Below are 22,999 nucleotides of genomic sequence, written 5' to 3' on the forward strand. Positions count from 1 at the left end.
GGGGGTCGTTGGAAAATTTGATGGTTCTGACCATTTTCCTAATTCGCCTTCTTAGGACTTTACATTCCTTGTCAAACCAAGGTGATTCAGAGAAGAAGTGTTGGTGGGTAGGCGAGGTGGTGGTTATGTAAGTTGTTGAAAAAGCATCAATTAATTTCCGGTATTGGTCAGCGGGCAGAATTGAGTCAGAAAGAACTGCAGGCATATCAAATGATTTTTGTATGTCCAGGGCAAGAGAGGAGCTGAGGCTTGTCCATTTCTTTGTTTTGTATACAGGGTAGCTTTGTGCCGTGGAACTATAGTTTGAGGGGACTGGAATGGCTCTATTAGGTTTAACAATAGAGTCAATGGAAGGTGGTCACCACCAAAATATTCAGCCACTTCCATTTTTGTAGAGATTGAGAATAGCTCCGGCGTCAATAGAATGTAGTCGACAACACTGGTTCCCCGGGAAGAGATGCACGTTAACTGCTGCGAGGACAAGGATGTAACGTTGCCATTTGCGATGCAAAGATCGTTTTCGATGGCCAATTGGGCCATCAGCCTCCCCGACGCGTTTGTTATGGGATCAAGAGAGCATCTGTTTCCCCATGGGGGCTGCAGGGGATTGTCCAGGAGTGCTGCAGGAGATAATATAGCATCGTTGTTAGGACCTATTCTTGCGTTAAAGTCGCCTAAGAGGATTTGAGGAAGTCCTGGGTTAGTTGTTTGAAGATCATGGAGCCAAGACGAAAGTTCAGACCACCTTTCTTTACGGTCTGAATCATTAATTGCTGGAGGCAGATAAACTGTAGTTATCAACCATGGGGTTTTGGTCTTTGGAAGGTGGATCTTTATAGTGAGAAAGTAAGGGGAAGATTTAAGTTCCTCGCAGATAGTGAGGGATAAGCTGGTTGAAATAAGACAGGCGAGGCCAACTTGAGGGCGACCCCTGTTAGCTAGTTTGCGAGCACAGGAGCTAAAGGAACAATAATTTGGGAGAGCGATACTTTGTTGGGACCAGGTCTCTTGGAGGCACACAATGTCAAAAGAAGAGATGAAGTTTATTGCCTCAGGATCCATTTGCTTTGTCGCCCAGCCGTTAACATTCCAGGAGACAATTTTAAGGCTCTGGGGTGGGTTGGATGTGCCTTTCAGGGAAAGAACTACTTTTGCTTGATTTGTGGGTAAGGATTGAGCCTGTTTATTTCTAATGGTGTCGAATTTCCGCGGGGATAGGGAGCCGGCTGGTGTTTGCCTCTGGTCTGATCTTTGTCAATTATTTCCTAAGGAACTTTTAGGGATTACTTTTTTATGAGCTGGCCCATTGTTCTTCGTGCATGGCAAACTGGCCAAATGCTCTATTATTTCGGCTGGTAAATGTTGAGTACTGACATTAGTGGTCACCGGGCCTTTGAAGTGTGTTATCTCTTTCCGTAGGTGTTCTTCCGGTACCTGATTGTGGCCTAATTCTGCCTCGTCTAGGTACCTCAGCTTGTCCCAAGAGCCAGGTGAGTTCACCTTGGGGATGGTTCTCCTTATTGGAGGTGGTGTAGTGTTCTCTTCGGTGTGCTGGGCTTCCTTGATTGAAGGTAGATTAATCTCAGCCATTGTCTGAAGGTAACGTGGCCGACAGGCCGCCTGGTTTTGTTCTTGTATAGGGTTCAAATTAAAGGAAGTCTGGTCCTTTTTATGGGCGCCCACACTGATTTCCTCATTTATGTCTCTCCCAGCCAGCTTAATTCTTAGCATATCTAATCTTTCTAATATTTCAGTTTGTATTAGAGATGGAAATTGGCAAAATTGCCTGATTAAGGTATTTTCTTCCACGGAGAAGAGGTCCTCATCTTCGTTCGCTTGAAATTGCGGGTCTTGCAGGTGAGCATCTTTCCTTTTTAGTTTTGGAGGCACTTGTTTCTGGAGACCCGGCCGGGTTTTGGGGGGTTGTTTCTCCTTACTAGGGTTTGCGTGCTTAGCTTCCAGAAGGGGATTCAGTGGTGCCTTGTTTTCAAAAAATCTGAGAATTTTTATCTGGGCCTTTAAGAATATATATCTTGATCTGTAAATAAACTTGGCCAGGTTCTGGTCTCTAAATGTGATCATTGCTCTCATAGAACAGCCATCATGATGCAAATAATCTACAGAAGTAATATCATTTGGCTTTACTGCTCCTGGCAATATATCGTTCAGAATGTTCAAGGAGCTCATTCTTCGATCTTTCCCTATAAGAAAGCCCTTTGATTTTGGGAAGTTTGTAAATACCAATTTTTGGGGATTTAAGATCAGTGCTCCATTATTACCACCCATCAAAACTTATTTACACTGTTGAATTTATCTTAATGCTGCCAGTGTTTTCAAGTGTACACAATTGCAGTCGTTAACAGTCGTCAGCAGGTTTATCATACCCATCTCCTACTACCCTCCTGAGAAAAACCCCACCCCACCCTCCCACTATACATAAGGGTCTGGTGACTCCTGTTTCAGTGTATCTGAAGAAGTGTGCATGCACACGAAAGCTTATACCAAGAACAAACTTAGTTGGTCTCTAAGGTGCTACTGGACAATTTTTTATTTTATATATATATATAATTCAGTTTTTAGTCAATTAGTTAAAAGCACATTTATTGTAACATCTAGTTTGGCCCATGGGTTATGGAAAAAGAACACGCCACATCACAAGTGATGTGAATATGGAGGGAGTAAACAGGTCGGGCACTTCATCCTGTTTATCTGATGGCTCTATCAATCTGGCTTATTTATTTGGACAAAACCAGCAATTAGAAATGGACAGAGTACATTACCCAAATTTTTAAACAAAGAATCATATTCCTCGAGGGGAGGAAATACTATGCAGTAATCTTCTCCTATTCCTCCGACTGTTCCTTTGAACAAAACTTCTTCGGTATATTACAATGCAGTATGTTTTTAGGGCACTGAAAGATAGTGTTCATTTTTCATTTAAATCTGTTAACTCTATCTTCAAACTCATCCATTCAGGATTCCAAAATGGCAGCATGTAATCAATAGCATAATCAGTCTTGTAGAAGCCTATTCACAGCCGTTCATGTGCGCTGTTGAGATACAGAGACGGATCTCTGTGCAATTTTTCACATAAACAATAGGCGAATGATATTTTGTTATAGTTAACTACAGCTGAACCAAGGCCAGCCTTAGGTTGAGCTATTACATTTCGCAGCATTTTACTTACTGGTGGAATCCCCTTCAAAAAGATTTTCTTTTAATGGTTCCCATTAAACTCCTCATTCAAATCCGTTCCCTTCAGCCAGGGATTTATTGTTAGCTAATGAATATTTACATGAGATTAAAGCACTGGGGCTGCCAACAAAATCAATACTGTAATGTGCTATGGGGTTTGTGGTGGCCACAAAGCTTCTAGCTTCTGTTGGATGTCACACTGATGATGTCACAAAGACTTAGTGGCAGAGGAGGCGCTTAGCAACAGGGTCTCCCATGACCAAGTTTCTGAGGGAAGAGAAAAGAGTTTGCAGTGGGGCAAGAAACAGGACCATGAGAAAAGATGGTCAGAGTTGCTGGAGTTGAGGCAGAAGCAGGAGCAGCAGGTAGGTAAGGCAATTTGCTGCAAGATTTATTCCAGACCCTTCAAGTGTCTCTGTTTTCCAGGGAGAGTCCCAGGTTTACACAAGCCGTCCTCTGATTTGATCCTAGGATGTCCCATTTACCCTTAAGATGTCCCTTGGAGAAATGTTGGAGGGTATGGGATAGGATATTCCTATATTCATGAAAGAAATGTTGGAAGGTATGCTATTCCACTGCCACTGTGGGGCGATCATGGGGCCCACATCTGCTCCGGACCAGTCGGCAACTCCAGGCACATGCACTGCTGATGGAACTGCCCCCCGTTTCCTCTACCACCTTGCTAAGAATTAATTTATTCCCCCCGCTCCTCAATAGCAGCAGAATTTTTATTCTGTTTTTAATCTGTTGGAAACCCAGCCGAATGGGTGAGGTATAAATAAAGAAATTATTATTGTTATTATCATCATAATCATCTTAAAGCAGGGTTGTGAATTTTCCTTGATTTTACTGTTTTATTTTTCACAAACCGCTTTGAAATTTTTTTGTTGTGTTTTTTACAATCAAGCGGTCTATGAATTTTATGAAATAAGTAAATAATATAATATAATATACTTTCGTTACCAGCCTTAATTTTAATCTGGATGGAGTCAGGTCTTTACTGTTCTTTTCTTGCCTAATAAAGATAACAAACTTTTTGTATAGCTTCCTGACTGGTGTGAACTCTCAGCCTTCCATGTCACCCAGCATTACTGCAGTGCTGATGGAACTGTCCCCCGTTGCCTCTACCACCTTGCTAAGAATGAATTTATTCTCCCCTCCCTCAGTTGCCCCTCAATAGCAGCAAAGTGTGCCAGAGAATCGTCTCACCAGCCACCGCAGAAGGGAGGAGAAGAAGGTCCAGGAAAGGAGGTAGCAAAAGGCCCAGAGAAGGAGAAGACTTGGGCGAGGCAGGGTGGAGAAAAGAGAGAAACGCACGGAGGAATCTGAAAGAGGGTCATCACAACCATCAGCTGACAACTTGCCAGGACTCAAGGCAGCGCTGTGTCAATTAAGGAATGTGTGCACTACCAACCATGCAGCTCTTGACAAAGAAGGGAATTGCAGGGAGACCGGTCACCCCGGGAGGAAGCCTCTTCATACCAACAAGGCGGAATGGATCAAGTGGTGGTCAGAGAGTTTCACCAGAAGCTCCTAGGGCAGGTTTACCTGCAGCCCCAGCTTTTTAAAATCAGATGTGGGGAACCTTTGGTCTTCTAGAGGTTGCTGAACTACAACTCCCAGCAAGTATTGCCAGTGGCCAGGGAGGATGTGAGATGTAGTTCAGCAATATCAGGAGGTTCTCTACACCCAGGATAGATCTTCCCTCATGGTTTTTAATGTTAAGGAAGGGTTAGAGAAGGGTTTTGATAATGTAAATGGGCACATGGCGCCCTACTTTTTATGTTCATGATGCATTATTACCTTGCCTTTTTTAATCACCTTATGCTGCTAATTGGTGAAACATGAAGGGGAGGAAGGAAGAATTAAAAGGTGATACCAGTAGGTGGAGCAGAACAACCAGCGACCAACAGCAGGGAAAGAAACAGTGTTTTGGGAAATAACGTGGGTGGCCATTACTAACATTTGACGGAAAAAAACCAAGGTAAAAAACATTTTAGTTAACAAGTATGCCCTGTGACACTTTAAAATGCCATATCTAATATTGTTCCAGTAAGGGAAAATGACGTTAAACGGGTCAGCGTAGATCCAGCCCTGATTTCAATGGACTCAACGCTTCCTCTCGATTGTGGAGATGTTCTGGAATGATTGGGCTGAATCCAGGCTTAGCCATACGGACGTAGAGCAGACCCACTGAAACCAAAGATACTTGAGCTTAACTCATGACTGAGTTAAGACCCATTGATGACAATAGGTCGATTTGTGTGTATGACTAAGTTTGGCTCCAACGATTTGCACCAAGTGAAACTGGGTTGAATGTCTTTTATGTGCAGCAGCATTTAATTGATCTTTTTTTTTCCTTGAAAAAGCTACACGAGGAGCCTCAGAAGACTGATGGCATCCAATTCTTTCCTTTGGCGCCTACTGCATTGTCTTTTCTCAATAAAATGCTAACCCCCTGAAGGACTTCAAGCTTGTTTGCTCCCCGAGTACCATTCTGTTCTGTGATTTGCTGTGTTTAACTCTTGTAGCAGGAGTGATTTCATTTTTCTTAGTTGCCTCGAACTTCCCCCTAGAAATATGTTTATTTACTAGAAAATTCTTGGTGTTCAGCCTGTCTTTCCCTCCCTCCAGGTCTAAGAAGACAGTTAATGGAGAATCTTGATGCCATTTCCATTGGCTTTGTTTTTAATGCATTTTCTAAGGACTTGTGCTTTCTGCTCCAATGACTCACTTGAAGGTTTTTGATGAGGATATCTCATCAATCATTAGCAAAAGCAAAGTGACCAGCTGCAACTAAATCCAAGGTAAGGCTGCTTGAAATTTTAAAACAACAGTGAACACAAACAATGCATTCCACCCCCCCCCTTCTGTATCAATTTCCACCTGTCAGGTGCCTTGCAAAATAATATACTGGGGAAGAAAGGAGTCACATATTTCTACAGTGCTGCACTACTTTTCAAGATGCATTAAATGTTATGATTGGCATTACCAGAAATCTCACAAAAGTATGTGCATATGAGCAAGAGAAAAAGTAAAAGGCATAAAGCTATTATTTCCCCAAGGAAACACTCTGGAGAGACAAAACTTCAATGAAGCTCACAGAATGTCTGTTGATAAGTCACCAACTCTGAGCCTAACCTACATCATGGGGTTGTTGCTGGAAGAAGAAGAAGAAGAAGAAGAAGAAGAAGAAGAAGAAGAAGAAGAAGAAGAAGAAGAAGAATAATAATAATTCATTATTTATACCCTGCCCATCTGGTTGGGTTTCCCCAGGCACTCTGGGTGGCTCCCAACAGAATATTAAAAACACAATAAAACATCAAACATTAAAAACTTCCCTAAGCATGATTGCCTTCAGATGTCTTCTAAAAGTCAGATAGTTGCTTATTTCCTTGTCATCTGATGGGAGGGCGTTTCACAGGGCAGGCGCCACTCCTGAGAAGGCCCTCTGCCTGGTTCCCTGTAGCTTCACTTCTTGCAGGGGAGGGAACTGCCAGAAGGCCCTTGGAGCTGGACCTCAGTGCCTGGGTTGAACGATGGGGGTGGAAACACTCCTTCAGGTATACTGGACAGAGGTGAAGGAAATAAACAGCTTTCTGGCATTTAGATGACATCTGAAGGCAACCGTGTTTATGGAAGTTTTTAATGTTTGATGTTTTATTGTGTTTTTAATATTCTGTTGGGAACCGCTCAGAGTGGCTGGGGAAACCCAGCCAGATGTGCAGGGTATAAATAAATTATTATTATTATTATTATTATTATTATTATTATTATTATTATTAGAGCCTCAATGGCACCCTCTGGTGGCTTCACCCCAGGCAAAATTCCTGGCTAAATAGCCCTGCCAAAACACAGCAGAAGTTTCACGCATTCTGAACATGCATCCATTTTCGGTTTTCACTCTCCAGCCTTTAAAGGTGGAAATGACAGCTCTGACCACTAGGGGGTGAAGTCAAACAAAATCCTCTAAATTCCTTACATGCAGTTTGGTCACCTGGTAGTGACTTTATTACGTCACATGAGCATCAGATCAGGGGTTCTTTCGTTCCTTGATTTTACATGCTGGGAGGGATCAACTTTGTCTGGCTTCAACCCAATCGAAGAAAACTTGGTTGATTAATTAATCAGTAGACCACATTTGCATATGTATCTAATTAAGATTTAAATGGGAAAATATGCAGGATTTGAAACACAATAGTCATTTATTTGGAGAAAAGCGATTTCATTTACACAATAATTACCAGATAATGTATTACTGTTGGGGTAACAACTGGGATTAGGCATCGCTATCTGATTCATCAAGCAGGGTGAAATAGTCTGGAGATTAATATTCTGGCTGGGTAGGCCTGAGGTTGCATTTACAATGTTTAGTCTATTGTTGTTGTTTTTACCAAAAGCTGTTTTTCAATGAAGCATCATTTTATTGTACTTTAGTGTTGTTCCTCACTCTGGGACTGTGCGAACAGTGAAGAGCAGGTTGTATATGTGAATAAAAATAGATAATAAATAAAATATGTAAATGTTGGGAACCCATTTTCCTTCTTAAATGCTAAATGCTGTGGGAAGCTGCAAATACTTGCAGAATCGTAGAAATGTGGAGTTGGAATGGACCACATCTCATCCAGGAGTCAGCAAACATTTTTAGCAGGGGGCTGGTCCACTGTCCCTCAGACCTTGTGGGGGGCAGGACTATTTTTTTGGGGGGGATGAACGAATTCCTATGCCCCACAAATAACCCAAAGATGCATTTTAATTAAAAGCACACTTTCTACTCATGTAAAAACATGCTGATTCCCGGACCGTCTGCGGGCCGGATTTAGAAGGCAATTAGGCCAGATCCAGCCCCCGGGCCTTAGTTTGCCTACCCATGATCTAGTCCAACCCCCTGCAATGCTTTCATCTAGCATATTCTAGTAGAATAGAAATGAAATCAAGATAATAAATATATAGCAAGGAGAGATCACCTAGAGAGTTTCTTTTCTCGGGAGCTTGTGAAAGCATTTATTTTACTTGAACTGTTAAGGGTGCTGGGAATTGTAGTTTTGTGAGGAGTGAACTATCGTTCCCAGGATTCCTGGGGGAAAATCAATAAAATATTCTAATTTACATTTCAAAACATTCATTTAAACGACCTTAAGTCAATGGGGAAAACGGCCGTCATGGTGGTAGTCGACCTACTAACAAAGATGTGCCATTTTCCCCTTTGACTTGGGCAAATCGGTCATAAAATCTATGGATACCACCTCCCATGGTCTTCCCAGCGTGGGTAATGGTTCCAGTAACCCTGTGGGTGCAGCCCTCTCCCCCTTTGCTCGCTGGCAGTGGTCGCACCCCCGTACATATTCTCGTACATCTTCCCTCACTCTTGGCCACCAGAACTGCCGGGTGACAAGCAACATGGTTTTGTGTTGACCAAAATGCCCCGCCGTGGGGTTGTCATGGAGTTGTTTGAGTACTCTTCCCCTCAAGTTCTCCCCTGGTACGTACAGTGCTCCCTTGTAATATAGTACCCCTTCCTTCTCCTCAAAACCCCCGTGGTTTCCCCCTGCGTCCCTGAGTTCCCTGATTTTGGTTTGAGCGAACTCATCATTTCTCGTCAGTCCGGCTAGTTCTCGTCTCCCGACCCACACTCCCCCCCACACCCATCGCTTGCTCGCACGCGGTGGCGGCAGAGGAAACAGCCAGGCTGTTTGTGGATCACATCTTCAGGCTGCATGGCGCCCCCTTGAGGGTTTTGTCCAACCGGGGGAAGCAATTTACTTCCCGGTTCTGGAGGAAGCTCATGAGCTTGCTGCAAGTCGAAGTGAGCTTCTCGACGGCCAGACACCCGGAGACCAACGGGCAAGCTGAAAGAGAGAACAGTATACTCCAACAATACCTACGCTGCTACGTCAGCGAGAGGCAGAACGATTGGGTGGAGAAACTAGCGCTGGCCGAATTTGCCTGCAATAACGCTGAACATGTGTCCACGGGAATGAGCCTGTTCATGGCTAATTATGGGTGTCACCCCAGGGCCTTCCCGGGGGAAGGGGAGGAGGGGTGGAACGTACCGGCGGCAGAGCAGTTTGTGGAAGAAATGGAGGCCTTACACCAACAACTTAAGATGAACTTGGAACGGGCCAAGGAAATGTACAAGAGGCAGGCAGACAAGCACCGTAGGGAAGGGGAAACCATACGGGTTGGGGACCGGGTGTGGTTGTCAACCCAAGGGTTACCTTTTAAGAGAGGTTGCAAGAAGTTGCGGCCAAGACGACTAGGACCTTTCGAGGTAACCCAGCAGGTGAACTCCGTGGCTTTTAGACTCAAGTTGCCGACCAGCATGAAACTACACCCGGTGTTCCATAGGTCTCTACTCTCACCATACAGGGAGGGACGGGAATTTCCAGGGCGAGAGGGAGAAGTCCCCACACACCCACAAGTGGAGGAGAGGGAACTTAGCAGTCAAGCCACGGAAATACTCGATTCAAGATGGAGAGGGAGTCAGGTAGAGTATTTGGTGGCTTGGGAGGGCAAACCCGAGTCAGAAAACACATGGGTTCCTGCAGAGGCCATCAGGGATGAGTATCTCAGGGAGGTGTTTCACAGCAGGTTCCCAAGGAAACCCAAACCACTAGCGAGATTCTGGGAGGAGCAATTTGGCACCACAGAAGATGAAGAGGATTTTGTGGGGTTTCCGGCCTCCGAAGAGGAGAGAGGAGAGGTATCAGAGGGAGAGGAATCGGACTGGGAGGATTACCCCATGGGAAAAGATAGGAGCAGGTGGGGAGCAATGTTTGAATCATCAGAGGATGGGGGTAGCTCCTTCCGGGGATTCCCCGCATCATCGACCGAGGAAAGGGACGAAATTGGGTCAAGGGAATGGGCCGGAGGTGGGGAGGGGGGTCCTGGGGGGGAGGTGGATGTCAGGGAACTGCCATCGGAGCCAGGAGTGGAGGGAAGGCTCTCCAGCGATGCCGGAGAAGGGCCCAGCAGGCAGAGAGGGAACTCATCCACTGAGGAAGGAAATCAGCGTGACACCAGGAAGAAAGGGGAGCAGGGGAGGGCTTCGGAGAGATGTCTCCAGGACTCTTCCACAGAAACTAGCGGGGAGAGCACAGGTCCTCCGCTGCCCACGCCCACCCTGCGCAGAAGACTTCCGCGCAGGGAGGCTAGGCAGAGACTTGGTGTCAAAGAACTTTTATGCTGGAAGAAGTTCAGGAAACGCCCACTGACGGATTCTGCCAGTGACTGACACAGCCGCGGAGTAAGGGCTGTGCAGCCAGGGAAAGGTTTAACCAGGCAACTTTGCCAAGAGTAGAGGCAACTTACGCACGAGCAACCCCAATTCCCATTACACGATGGTTATATGACTTTCATTCTGTATTCATCCTGATTTGCTTGTGGGGTGTTCATTCATTTTCCTATCAGTTTCCAAGCTGCAGAAAGTCCATTTAAAAATGGATTTGTTGTGTCAGGGTGACAGAGCGGCTTAATCCACTTAAACTATACAAACGTAAAGTTCCATTACATGTTTGAATTGCTGCCACAAAGTACTGGTGATCTGGAAGCACCCAGGGAGATGGCATTAGGCAGTAAGGGATCACAAAAGCCATATATACAATGCAATCTGTTTACGTCTCCAGAAATTTGCAAAACATGTTTGACTAGAGCTTTTCATGGATTGAAGGGGTACGGTTTTTGTTATGTACATCAGGCTGTAGGGTGGATCTACACACAGGGGGAAAAACACTAGAAATAAGTGAGAAATTAAACTGTTATAACAAAAGGAAAAAACGCTATGGAAAATCACTTAGAAATCTTTTTTTGCTTTCTGGCGCCATCTGCTGTTGCACCTTCATAGTGCATACAAAAAGCTGTTTCTTGACTAATGTCGCTGAGTTCTAGGTGAAACTATATATTTTCCTTGCCAAAATGAGTTGTCTCTTGTAGGTTCTTTATCCAGAATAGGAATCCAAAGAATAATTTCTGGTTGTTAACATTTAGATTAATAATACTTCACAAATATTTATAATCAAGCATGCATTGGTTAACTTTCTGCACTGCTACCATCTTTTCCATCTCCTAAAAAAGGAAGACCGGCTGAGATCTGCTGATGTGACTGAGCTGATTGAAGAGACCAACTAAAAATTCCATCAATTGAGAGGAAACAAATTATTGAGAGGAAACAACTACGACACAAACCTTGGAGAAATGTTTAGTAGGGCAAAGCCCAGCTTTCTTTTGGGTGCACTCCAAAGGATCTCCAGAAATGTTTTGGCTGTAAATTTCTGCAAAGTCATAGCTGACAACTGCATAAATATATCTTAAAGAGTGTAGCAAATATTTCATCATAGGGCGGCTCAAGAACATGGTCATTTTTTATTATTAAAGCTGAAGTCTAAGGTTTGCAGCATGATGTTTAAATGACAGTAATTCCACATGAAACAATTCATCTCAAGTGTCAATGGCTTCTCATGCCTGCTGCAAGTTCTGTAGAATGAGAGAGAGATCTGTGCCATTGAAAAAGTGCTGCTCAGAAGCAAGTCTACTTAATATTGATTCCCAATCATGTCGCTTTAATCCATAAAAGGTTGAGGAGGGGCTGGGCAGAGCAATAAAGAAGGATTGGATAGCCCTTTGGGGTGATGCAGGAACTGCTGTCTCCTGTCCCTGCCCTGCCACTATGCCCCACACTCTGCCCCTGTCAGAATGCCCCAGCTCTTGCCAGACTCAGCTTCTTCGCCCAGGGACAAGGAAGCCAAGTAGCAACATGGCACTCAGGAATGCCCCAGCTCTCACCCAACTCAGCCAGAACCGGGGCGTTCTGTAAAGTGTTGCTGCTTGGCATCTCTGCCTGGCAACGAAGAATATGAGCCACAAGACTGCACACCAAATCTTCTTCCTTTTGCCCCTGCCAGCAGAAGCAGTGGTTTTCTTTTCTTCTTCTTTTATTTATGCTTTTCAGGTTTATACATTTCACTAATGTTACAGTCATTTTAACATTTCAAAACTTGACTTCCTTCCCCCTCTTTCTGCGGTTCCTTAAATTTATTTTTAAATATGCAGAGCACTCTTTCTTACGTTTCCGCCATATCAGGCAAGCACTTCAGGACAGGCCAGCTCTGAAGAAGAAACATGCTCTTTGCTCATGCATTTACAGTGGTACCTCAGTTTTCGGGTGTCTCGGAAGCTGAACGTTTCGTTTTTTGAATGCCGAAAACCCAGAAGTAGTTGCTTCCATTTTCAAACATGCCTCGGAAGTCCAATGGCTTCCACTGCGTGTTTTTCAATTTTCCCAGTTCAACTTGTAGCCAGCCCTTTGTGCCTCTGTTTTCAAACATTTTGGAAGTTGAACGGTCTTCTGGAATGAATTACATTCGAGAACCGAGGTACCACTGTATATGGTTCTTTGGGAAACAAAAAGAACTGTGAAGATTTCCTCTCCTGAGCGACGCCCCGCCATTTAAGTTTTTCTTATTTCCCAAAGAACTTTGTTTTTTTAAAGTCTTTCCCGTCCTTCAGCCCTATACGATCTCCTGGGGATTACACTTTTAAAGGAGCAATCAAACTCCCCCAGCCACAGCATGGCTAGTACGGGGGATGGGGGGAATCCGATTCCGTTCCCATTTAAATGCGAACCTATCAAATTTGCATTTTGCAGAACAATGCACAAACTGAATCGCAAGTATCCTTCAAGATTTGCACTTCTCCAAATTTTGCAGTGCAATTCTTCAACTGCAAAAGTGCATCGAAATGCTTATGTTCGTGCAAGTAACATATACAAAGGCATTGTGTGTGGGGGGGGGGAATTGTTGTCGTCCTTCTGCCTCAGGAGACATTGAAAAAATGTGCCTTCCAGGGTAAAGGCAAATCGTTGGAGAATTACAGCGCCTGCTGTATCTGTAGAGACCGATAGAGGAGAGACATGTTTCGTTGCAGCCATGGCTGATGAAGGCATTCAGTTGTGCTGCTGCAGATGCACCAAGGCATTTGTTCTCTCTGCGCTCCTCCCAGCAGCCATTCCTCCAATTGCATACAAAATGTGTGTATTAGGAGAAAAGTGCATGAGAACGCTGACAAAATTTTGTGATGCCTTTTTATATTTATTTATTTATTTATTTATTTATTTATTGCAAATTGACGCAGAAACCTAATACTTGAAAAAATGAGAATCCAAAATGGACAAATTTACCCCTGCCCCCCCTCCCATTACTTAGTACCAGGGCCACCATAGTGGTAAGGTTGGGAAGGGGGGTCGCCCTGAAAATGCTGTACACAACCCCCAATCTCTGTGGCCAAGACAATATGCATGTGGTTCTCTCACGCATGCCACTAACGTAATGTTTGGCTCCTTGGATTCTTCTCCGACCCCCCCTCCACTTCATAACCTTTTATAGAGCCTTGCAAATTAAATTTTATAATTGAAATGGACAAGTTTCTTTAGCACAAATTATAGCCTGTCTCAGAATGCATGATCTGTTTCACAGCCATTACTGTGACTAAGTGGGCTGTCTGGCGGGAGACTCAGGACTCCAGCTTCATAAATCACAGCTCGCTTGGGCAGCTTTCGGCATGAAAGAACAAAAGCATAATATAATTTCTGGTTCAAGTAAAGGATTATCCAGAAAGATTTGTGAGTTGTGTGTAGGCCCCCTAACCTTCTGGGAAAGGAGGGAATCTAAGGCTCACTTATCTTCCCATGAATAAATAATACACTCGGGCCAATTAAAGAATTCTTTATTGATAACCCGCAGATTTATTTGGGGTGTAGGCAGCTTGCGGATCTCTGGGAGCAAAGTTTTAGTTCAACTGCACAGATCTCCCTGAGGGACATCAACAGTTTGTAAAATGCCCCCTGACTGCCTCAGCACGTGCTGATTTGTAAATGCAGCCCTATTTCACAAGCATGGTTAAACCCAATTAACATTTGTCAGAGGGTTTTTAAAGGCCCATGAAAGCCACCGTTAGATGTCTAGGTTAATGAATAAGAGGCGGGAAATCTTAATCTTATCAATATGACTGAGGGGTTTGCGGGAGTGTTAACCTTCAGCGCGCCAAATTATAAATCAGACACTAAACAAAAAACCCCTCATGTACTCAATTTTAAAAGAAGATGAAAACTCCGCACATATGACATAGCCTAAAACTTGTTCATTTTAAAATGTAAAGGACCAAAGAATGTAACCAACTTGCGGCACTCAGATGCAGTTGTCAATGACAGATATAGTAGGGCTGCGCAAGGTTGATTGCAAAGTTAAACCTTGGTTGACTTGGTTTGACTGCACTTGGTGACAAATCCAGGTTTGTTGTTGGGTAATGTATACATTGCCCCCCCCCCCCAAAATATGGAAATTGTTTCTTTTGATTTTGGGGTGTTCAGGAAGGACGTAGCTATATTTCATTTTCCTGCAGTTATTCACCAAAAATTGTATCTGAATCATTCACTTTTTACTGGAGTTTGGAAAGCTTATTTGTTATGTACTGAAGTTCTCACCCTGGGCCAGCAGGGGGGTACTGTAGATAGTTATGCAAATGAAGGATCGAAAGTGACGTTCAGTGATTGGCTAGTTACAGAAAATGGTTACTGTTGCATTCTAGTGGAGCTCTATATAAGCAGGCTGACTGAGCTCCTCAGTTCAGTTCTGCTCCAACTTACAAATAAAGAGCTGCTTTGGAATAAGCGCTGTGTCGTCTGATAAGTTCGCCCACAACTTAACATTATTCATCTATAATCTGAGTAAGCACTCCCGATTTTTGTCAATGGCTATAGAAGGAGGAGTGTTTTCACAACTCTGCAGATCCAAATGTGGACTATGTTTCCTTGTGGAAACAGAAATAAGTAAATATCTTTCCTTGTTAGTTTCAGAGATGTCAACAATGTGGAAGTAAAGGGTGGGGAGACAGTTTCTGAATATTTATACTAAATATAAATCTTCATTGAAAAGGATGTTTAAAATAACGTGTAAAAACAAAACAAAACCAGAAGCTTTTTGGGGGGAATTATAGGGGCAGAACTACCGAAACTGTATAGAAACTTCTTCATGTATGCGACTACAGCGGCAAGAATGTTACTTGCCCCGAAATGGAAAGAAACAGAAGTCCCAGCAAAGGAAGAATGGATACAAAAAGTTATGCAATATGCAGAAATGGCAAAACTTACCAGAAGAATAAGAAATTAAGACAACAAACATTTTATAAAAGAATGGAAATGGTTTATTGAATGTTTAGAGATAAATTGTAAACAGATAAGAACATTGGCAGGATAATAACCTGCAGTTTCATAAGAGTATATATTTGAAGTAGATGAATAAATGAGCAATTTAGATATGCAGAAGATACTAAAAATAAATTTAAGGAACCACAAAAAGAGGGGGAAGGAAGTCAAATTTGGAAATGCTAAATGACTGTAATGTATGAACCTGAAAAGCATATATATATATAGATCTTGAAAAGCATATATATATAGATCTTCATATGGATTAGTGGCTAGCAGCAAATACGCTTGGGTGTAATCGTTGTGGAAAGTCTTCTGCAAAACTTCCATCGAACTGAACGGGAATCCTGAAAGCACAGGCACACCCTACTTTGCAGCCTTTGCTATTTTTGTTGTTGTTTAGTCATGTCCGACTCTTCGTGACCCCATGGACCAGAGCACGCCAGGCACTTCTGTCTTCCACTGCCTCCCGCAGTTTGGTCAGACTCATGCTGGTAGGTTCGAGAACACTATCCAACCATCTCGTCCTCTGTTGTCCCCTTCTCCTTGTGCCTTCAATCTTTCCCAACATCAGGGTCTTTTCCAGGGAGTCTTCTCTTCTCATGAGGTGGCCAAAGTATGGGAGTCTCAGCTTCAGGATCTGTCCTTCCAGTGAGCACTCAGGGCTGATTTCCTTCAGAATGGATAGGTTTGATCTTCTTGCAGTCCATGGGACTGTCAAGAGTCTCCTCCAGCACCATAATTCAAAAGCATCAATTCTTCGGCGATCAGCCTTCTTTATGGTCCAGCTCTCACTTCAGCTCTATTTGTCCCCAGGCCTTGCACACCGACAGTTTATTTTAAAATATATGAACTGCTGGAACGTTCATAAAACAGTCAATAACACCTAGGCTCCTGAGTGCGTGGCCAGCGAGGGCTCATTTCAACCAACCTGACACAAGAACTCCCGGAGCCAATAGCTTTCAAAGATTATGCCCAGCATTTTCCATTTTTGTTTCTTTTGTCTTTACAATTTAGGGAGCAAATTGGCAAAGCACTCTGTGTGTGTGTGTGTGTGTGTGTGTGTGTGTGTGTGTGTTGTGTTTGTGTGTTTGGAAGATCTACGTGCTCTGCACTTTAATTTGTTGGTTTTTTTTAATATAATTTTTATTAGTTGTTTTTTTTAACATATCATTTTCAACAGTAATTAAACATACTTTTACATCTTATTCAAATTTTTGACTTCGATCAATCCTGGCTGAAAATTTTCCAATCTAATCTCTCAGTATGCATTTCTTATCTTCCCTATTACATTTCAAACTCATAACCAATATCTCTATCTTTTTCTACTTTGTAACACTTCCTATATTTCTCCTTAGAAAACTTCTTGTAGTCCTACTAGCGTAATTTGTTGATTACAGTTGCTCTTCAAATAATTCACATACTTCTTCCAATCTTCTGTAAATTTCTGGTCCCGCAGGTTTTGAATCCTTCCTGTCATTTTGTCCAATTCCGCATAGTCCATTAATTTCGTCTGCCATTCTTCTTTCGTCGGAATTTCTTCTTGTTTCCATTTCTGGGCTAACAATACCCTTGCCTCTGTTGTTGCATATAAAAACAATTTAACATCTTGCCTGTTAATGTCCTGACCTATAATACCAAGTAAAAATGCTTCTGGTTTTTTAAAGAATGTATATTTCAACATATTTTTCATCTCATTATATATCATTTCCCAGAAATTCTTTACTTTTTTACATTCCCACCACATATGATAAAATGTTCCTTCTTTTTTTTTTTTTACATTTCCAACACTTATTATTTGTCTTATACATTTTAGCTAATTTCACTGGTGTAATATACCATCTATACATCATTTTCATCATATTCTCTTTCAAAGCATTACAGGCTGTAAATTTTATCCTTTCATTCCACGACCTTTCCCATTCTTCAAACTGTATATTATATCCAAAGTCTTTATGATTTAGGGAGCAAATTGACAAAGCACTCCGTGTGTGTGTGTGTGTGTGTGTGTGTGCTTGTGTTTGTGTGTTTGGAAGATCTACGTGCTCTGCACTTTAATTTGATTCCTCATTTTTCTCTGCATGACCCTAGCCAATGATTTAAAGTTAACTTTGGCTGCCAGCTAGATGTTCACCAGACATCATATAGAACATCAATGCCCTGAATCATCTGGGCTCTGTGTACCTGAAGCAGCACCTCCTCCAATATGGACCCACCACACCCAGATGCCAATCTGCGTTGGCCAGTTACACAGTGACAAAAAAAGAGAACACACATTACCAAAAAGAGGAATGCCCTCCGTAAAGTAGGACACACAACCACCCTTCTGACATCACAACCCGGTTGTGGGTTGTGATTAGGTACAGGGTCTTCTCTGTTGTGGTCTCTTTTCTGTGGAACTGCTATTCAGTCTCACCAACTTGCTTCAAGGGGAGTAAGACATTCTAGAAAGGCATGTACATTCTTGATCCTCTGCTGAGAATATTTTACTTGAATTTGACTATCCCTCTCATCTTCTGCTGTGGTCTGTGCTTTACTTTCAGATATAAATTTCCCTTTTTATGGTACTTAAATTACTATTTCCTGTACGTTGCTTTGTGCCCTAATTTTGGCTGAAAAGCAAGCTAAAAATCAATAGTAAATGGTTATACAAGACTGGAACATGCGTATCATTATGACAGGCCTCTCCCTTTGTAGATATTTATGGTAAATATTCTATAGTGTTCCTAGTATTTTTTTTGCACAGATGTTTGATATTCTACATCTCCCCCCCCCCCTTGCATCTGAAAGTTTTTCAACAATTGACAGTATCTGACAGCTGGCATGCAATCACTGGCATTATTTTGATAGCATCTGATATGTAGTGGTCAACATATCAAGTATTAGCAAATATTAGATAAGATTTGAAAGCTGACAACATTCAGTAGCAGTCAAAATTTGACAGTATGTGATAGGTGACTTTGCAGGAAGAATAGCTGGATCTTTGTTCCAATTGGCACATTTTGCAAAATTGAGTTTTAATTCAGGTTCCACTGAGTCCAAGTGTGCCCTAAGGTAAAGGGACCCCTGACCGTTAGGTCCAGTCACGGACGACTCTGGGGTTACAGCACTCATCTCGCTTTACTGGCCAAGGGAGCCAGAGTACAGCTTCTGGGTCATGTGGCCAGCATGACTAAGCCACTTCTGGCAAACCAGAGCAGCGCACAGAAACACCTTTTACCTTCCCGCCAGAGCGGTACCAATTTATCTACTTGAACTTTGACGTGCTTTCGAACTGCTAGGTTGGCAGGAGCAGGGACCAATCAACGGGAGCTCACCCTGTTGTGGGGATTCAAACCACCAACCTTCTGATCGGCAAGCCCTAGGCTCTGTGGTCTAATTCGCGAGCTTACAAAAACAGGCTTTGACACTAAGTGTGCCTTAGTTCGGAGCAAAAATGGCTAGGATCGGGCTCCAAACCTTCTTCCCAACCCCTGGATAACTCCCTGGATAACTCAAGTCAGTAATTTTCTGCATAGCCCCTCCCCTCATTTGCATACCCTTATCCTGGTTCTGTTTCTTCATCATGCTAGAATGCGATGGAGCATTAGGAAGTTATTATCTCTAAATATAGATCTATATGATGATATGGGCTAAACTGATGCCAGAATAAAACAAAGGCCTTAGAAATAAACAAAAACTGTACTCCATTTCAACTAAGTATAAGAAGAAAGCTCCTATCAGCAATTTCTGCCACAGTTGGTTAGAAGACTTTTCAAGGAATGCTTGCCAGGAAAAGCACACAGGTGAAAAAGCTGGAACACATGTGTTTTCTGACTGTCATTTGACCCATGTTCAGGCATGTAAATCTTCCTTTATTCCCATCCTGCATAATCCTTGGATAAAACTGAAGGCATCAAACGGAAACAACAGCCAGAACTATGTACCACTGACAGTGTGCAGATCTCAAGTCTTCTTTCCTGGCTTTCATTGTACTTTGCACTGAGCGAGGAGTGAAATAAAACAGCCGCACTGAAGTGTGTGAACCCTCAAGTACAACAGAATGATGTGTCCCAGCGAAAAAAACAGGAAAAGATGAAACAGAAGGAAGATTAGCATTGAAGCCCATTTGGCCTGAGACAACCCAGCCATATTGCTCTGTTCCTGCCAGCCCATGGGGTTGATCAGATGGGGTGAGCGGCACTGAACTGAAATATTCCTGCTTTCCTCCTTACGCCTGCCTTTGGAGACTTGGATATCCACAAGGCTATTATGTTACTAATGTTTTTTTGTTGCTGTTAAAAAAAAAAGGCAAAGCCAAAAAAAAAAAACCCAGTCCCTTATGTGACGAGAAACAGAACTTTCAGGGTGAAAAATAGCCTATGCTTTCTTTCTGATTCAAGAGAGAACATAGAGCTGGGGTGTGTGTGCTGGGAGGAATCCTAATAATTTAATCCAGTTTTCCTCCTTCAGTCTCCACATATCCATCAACTAGAAAATTAAACACATGATAGGGTTTGCTTAGCATCTTTCTTGCATAGCAAGGAGGAAACAAGCAGAACTCTTCTGTTGGAGAGTTATATGATTGCTCCCCAGCAATGTCGCTCAGTTGGTAGAGCATGAGAATTTTAATCACAGGGCTGTGGGTTCAAGACCCATGTTGGGGGAAAGGACTACATTTCTATTATTCTATGGTTTTATGGTTCTGCTAGAGCTACTTTTGCTAATACAGATAAGCTACGCGGTAGTTCTGTACTAGTTCGGCTGATCGCCGAAGAATTGATGCTTTTGAATTATGGTCTGGAGGAGACTCTTGACAGTCCCATGGACTGCAAGAAGATCAAACCTATCCATTCTGAAGGAAATCAGCCCTGAGTGCTCACTGGAAGGGCAGATCCTGAAGCTGAGACTCCAATACTTTGGCCACCTCATGAGAAGAGAAGACTCCCTGGAAAAGACCCTGATGTTGGGAAAGATGGAGGGCACAAGGAGAAGGGGACGACAGAGGACGAGATGGTTGGACAGTGTTCTCGAAGCTACCAACATGAGTTTGACTAAACTGCGGGAGGCAGTGGAAGACAGGAGTGCCTGGTGTGCTCTGGTCCATGGGGTCACAAAGAGTCAGACACGACTAAACGACTAAACAACAACAACAACAGTTCTGTACTCTTGATAACAAGTTCTGCTCTGTTTGCTCTTCAGTTTGTTTCCTTGTGCCAGATTCCAGTCCTGTGCCTTCAGTCCACAAGCTGCCTTTCTGGAACCAATGCTGAAATGGAACTCAACTTCTGATTATTATCACGGGAGATAAAACTGACACCTGCTTAGGTTCTGTGGCACTGACAATTCGACTGCTCTTATTCCTAAGCCCAGAGAAGCATCTGATATCTGCTTCACAAAAGATCTCAGCTTTCTTGTTTGTTGGGCCCATTCCTTAAAGGCATATCTAATTGAGTTGTTTCATACACCAAAAATGATATCTAAATGATACAAAAACACATTGGTCTGGATTTGCAGCCCACTGGACCACCTTCATTTCAAGCAGCTATTCTTTCTTTTCATCTGGAGAAGCCACAGCTCAGTGATCGAGTACAGAAAAGTCCCAGATTGTGTTGTTGTTTTAAAAGCCTTTATATATTTCAATGTAAACCATAAACCACAATCATTGACTAAAAATAAGCAAGTGTTATAATATGAACAATATAGTGGTTTTTTTTAAAAAAATTAGCTCATAACAACATCACATAGACATTTCAATTAATGTATAAGTATATTACCATATTGGCCTGAATATAAGCCTCACTCCCCCCCCCCCCCGAATTCTGACCGTGAAAAGTTAAAGTGCGGCTCAAATTCGCGACCTTACAAAAACAGGCTTTGACACTATCGCTTGATGAAACAGACATACGGAAAAACGGAATGGGTGTGAGTGTCTGTGAAATTTTAAGGGAGCGGCTTATATTCGGGTATTGACTTTTTCTCTCTCCCCCCCCCACCCCGAATTTTAAAGGTGCAGCTTATATTCGGGCCAATACGGTACTGTACTGTTGAGGCCTAGGGCTGGTTCCAGATGGCATATCCTCCATAACTCAGACAGGAATTATACTGATATATATGCATAGAGCTTCTCTATGCCAGTAAGAGCTCGTTCATGCACTGGCCAAATGCACAGAGGGCTTGGCCATGGATCAGGGCCAGTTCATGCAGGCTCAAATGTGCTTGTGTGTACTTTCAATGCATGCAGGATGTGGTCTGAATTCCCCAGGTCTTCGTTTCTACCCTAGACCAGCTCTCATTAAACACTTCCTTCTAATAAAGACGTAAATTATAAATATGCACGTTATTTTTTTGTTGCAACTGTTCAGACATCAATCTTCAGGAAGAAAACTGGAAACGACAACTAGAAATATGTTTATTTTGAAATGAAGCAACTTCGTTATTTTTTTTTTAAAAAAATCCCGTTGCTTGACATATCAAAACAAAGGACGTACTGTATAAGCAATGCAGTCACAATCACTGTCTGTCTGTCTGTCTGTCTGTCTCTGTCTCTCTCTCTCTCTTTCTCTCTCTCTCTCTCTCTCTCACACACACACACACAAACAAACAAACAAACAAACACATAATACATACATTTCAGCAAGAAAAAACAGTAACCACAAACCAACCAAGTAAAGCTGCATATATAAAGACTCTGGGGAAATCTTATATCTAATTAACGCGCAATGCCCTCATAATAATAATAAAAAAATCCTCATTTTGCCTAATGTTAGTTTATTCATTCATGCTGTATTCAGCAAACTGGTCAATGTACATGCAGGGATAAGCAAACGAGTAGTTTAATGGTAATTCTGAATCAAAGGATAGCATCACTATTTTCATCCTCCAATATTAGCCTTGCACTTTAGATGAAATAGCAGTTTGTGGCTATTAGCTGAGACCTAGTTTGTTTTTATTTTAGTTGAAAGCATTTATAAACAGCTTCCACTCAAAAAATTAGCTTAGACCTAGTTTATTTTAATTTTAGTTGAAAGCATTTATAAACAGCTTCCCCTCAAAAAAAGTTCTTGCTGGGGTGGTCTGGGCGGTGTCAATTTCAGAGTGCAGGTGTGCATTCGCTTGTTTGAATCTTCTATGCATTAAAAGCTAGGCTTTCGGAGAGAACGTGGCTAGATCCTTTCTCCCTGACCCAGTGTGCAGGGTCTGTGTGCAGGGAATGTTTTTCTGTGTGCAGGGAATGTTCAATCATATGAGGCCCTTTGTGCAGTGTGAAGCAGGGCAGTCCACAAACAAGTTTATCACCTGCAAGAAAACCTGGCCCTTCCTTCCAGTTTTAAGAGATGGGCCGGCCTCTGAACATTCTGTAGCATTGTGGTGCCAATTTCCCCCTGCTGCATTCTGAGGAAGCTATCTCTCTCTCTTTCCCCCTCCCCTTTAAACTGGAAATAACCCAATTCCTCAGTGTCAAAAAAGCTTATTTATGTATGCAACAACAGCGGTCCATTTTTTTTTAGCCCAAAAATGGAAAATGAGGGAGGTCCCAGACAAAGAGGATTGGCAACTTAAGATGTTAGAATGTGAAGAACTGGCAGGTTCAACACATAGAGTAAGAGAGCACTAACATATAGTCAA

The 22,999-nt window shown here is 42.7% G+C and overlaps 1 long non-coding RNA gene across 2 annotated transcripts; it reads left to right on the forward strand.

Annotated features, from left to right (window-relative positions):
* Nucleotides 1–3,349: 3,349 nt before the first annotated feature.
* Nucleotides 3,350–7,683, forward strand: LOC310844389. Of its 2 annotated transcripts, XR_014564070.1 has the most exons (3): nt 3,359–3,560; nt 4,362–6,002; nt 7,633–7,683. It is a non-coding gene; the product is annotated as an uncharacterized lncRNA (long non-coding RNA). The 2 variants fall into 2 exon arrangements; XR_014564069.1 differs by lacking the exon at nt 7,633–7,683 and having other exon boundaries at nt 3,350–3,560; nt 4,362–5,667.
* Nucleotides 7,684–22,999: the final 15,316 nt, after the last annotated feature.

The sequence above is a fragment of the Podarcis gaigeae genome (genome assembly GCF_964106915.1).
Source record: "Podarcis gaigeae genome assembly, chromosome: 5".
NCBI classification, from domain to species: Eukaryota; Metazoa; Chordata; class Lepidosauria; order Squamata; family Lacertidae; genus Podarcis; species Podarcis gaigeae.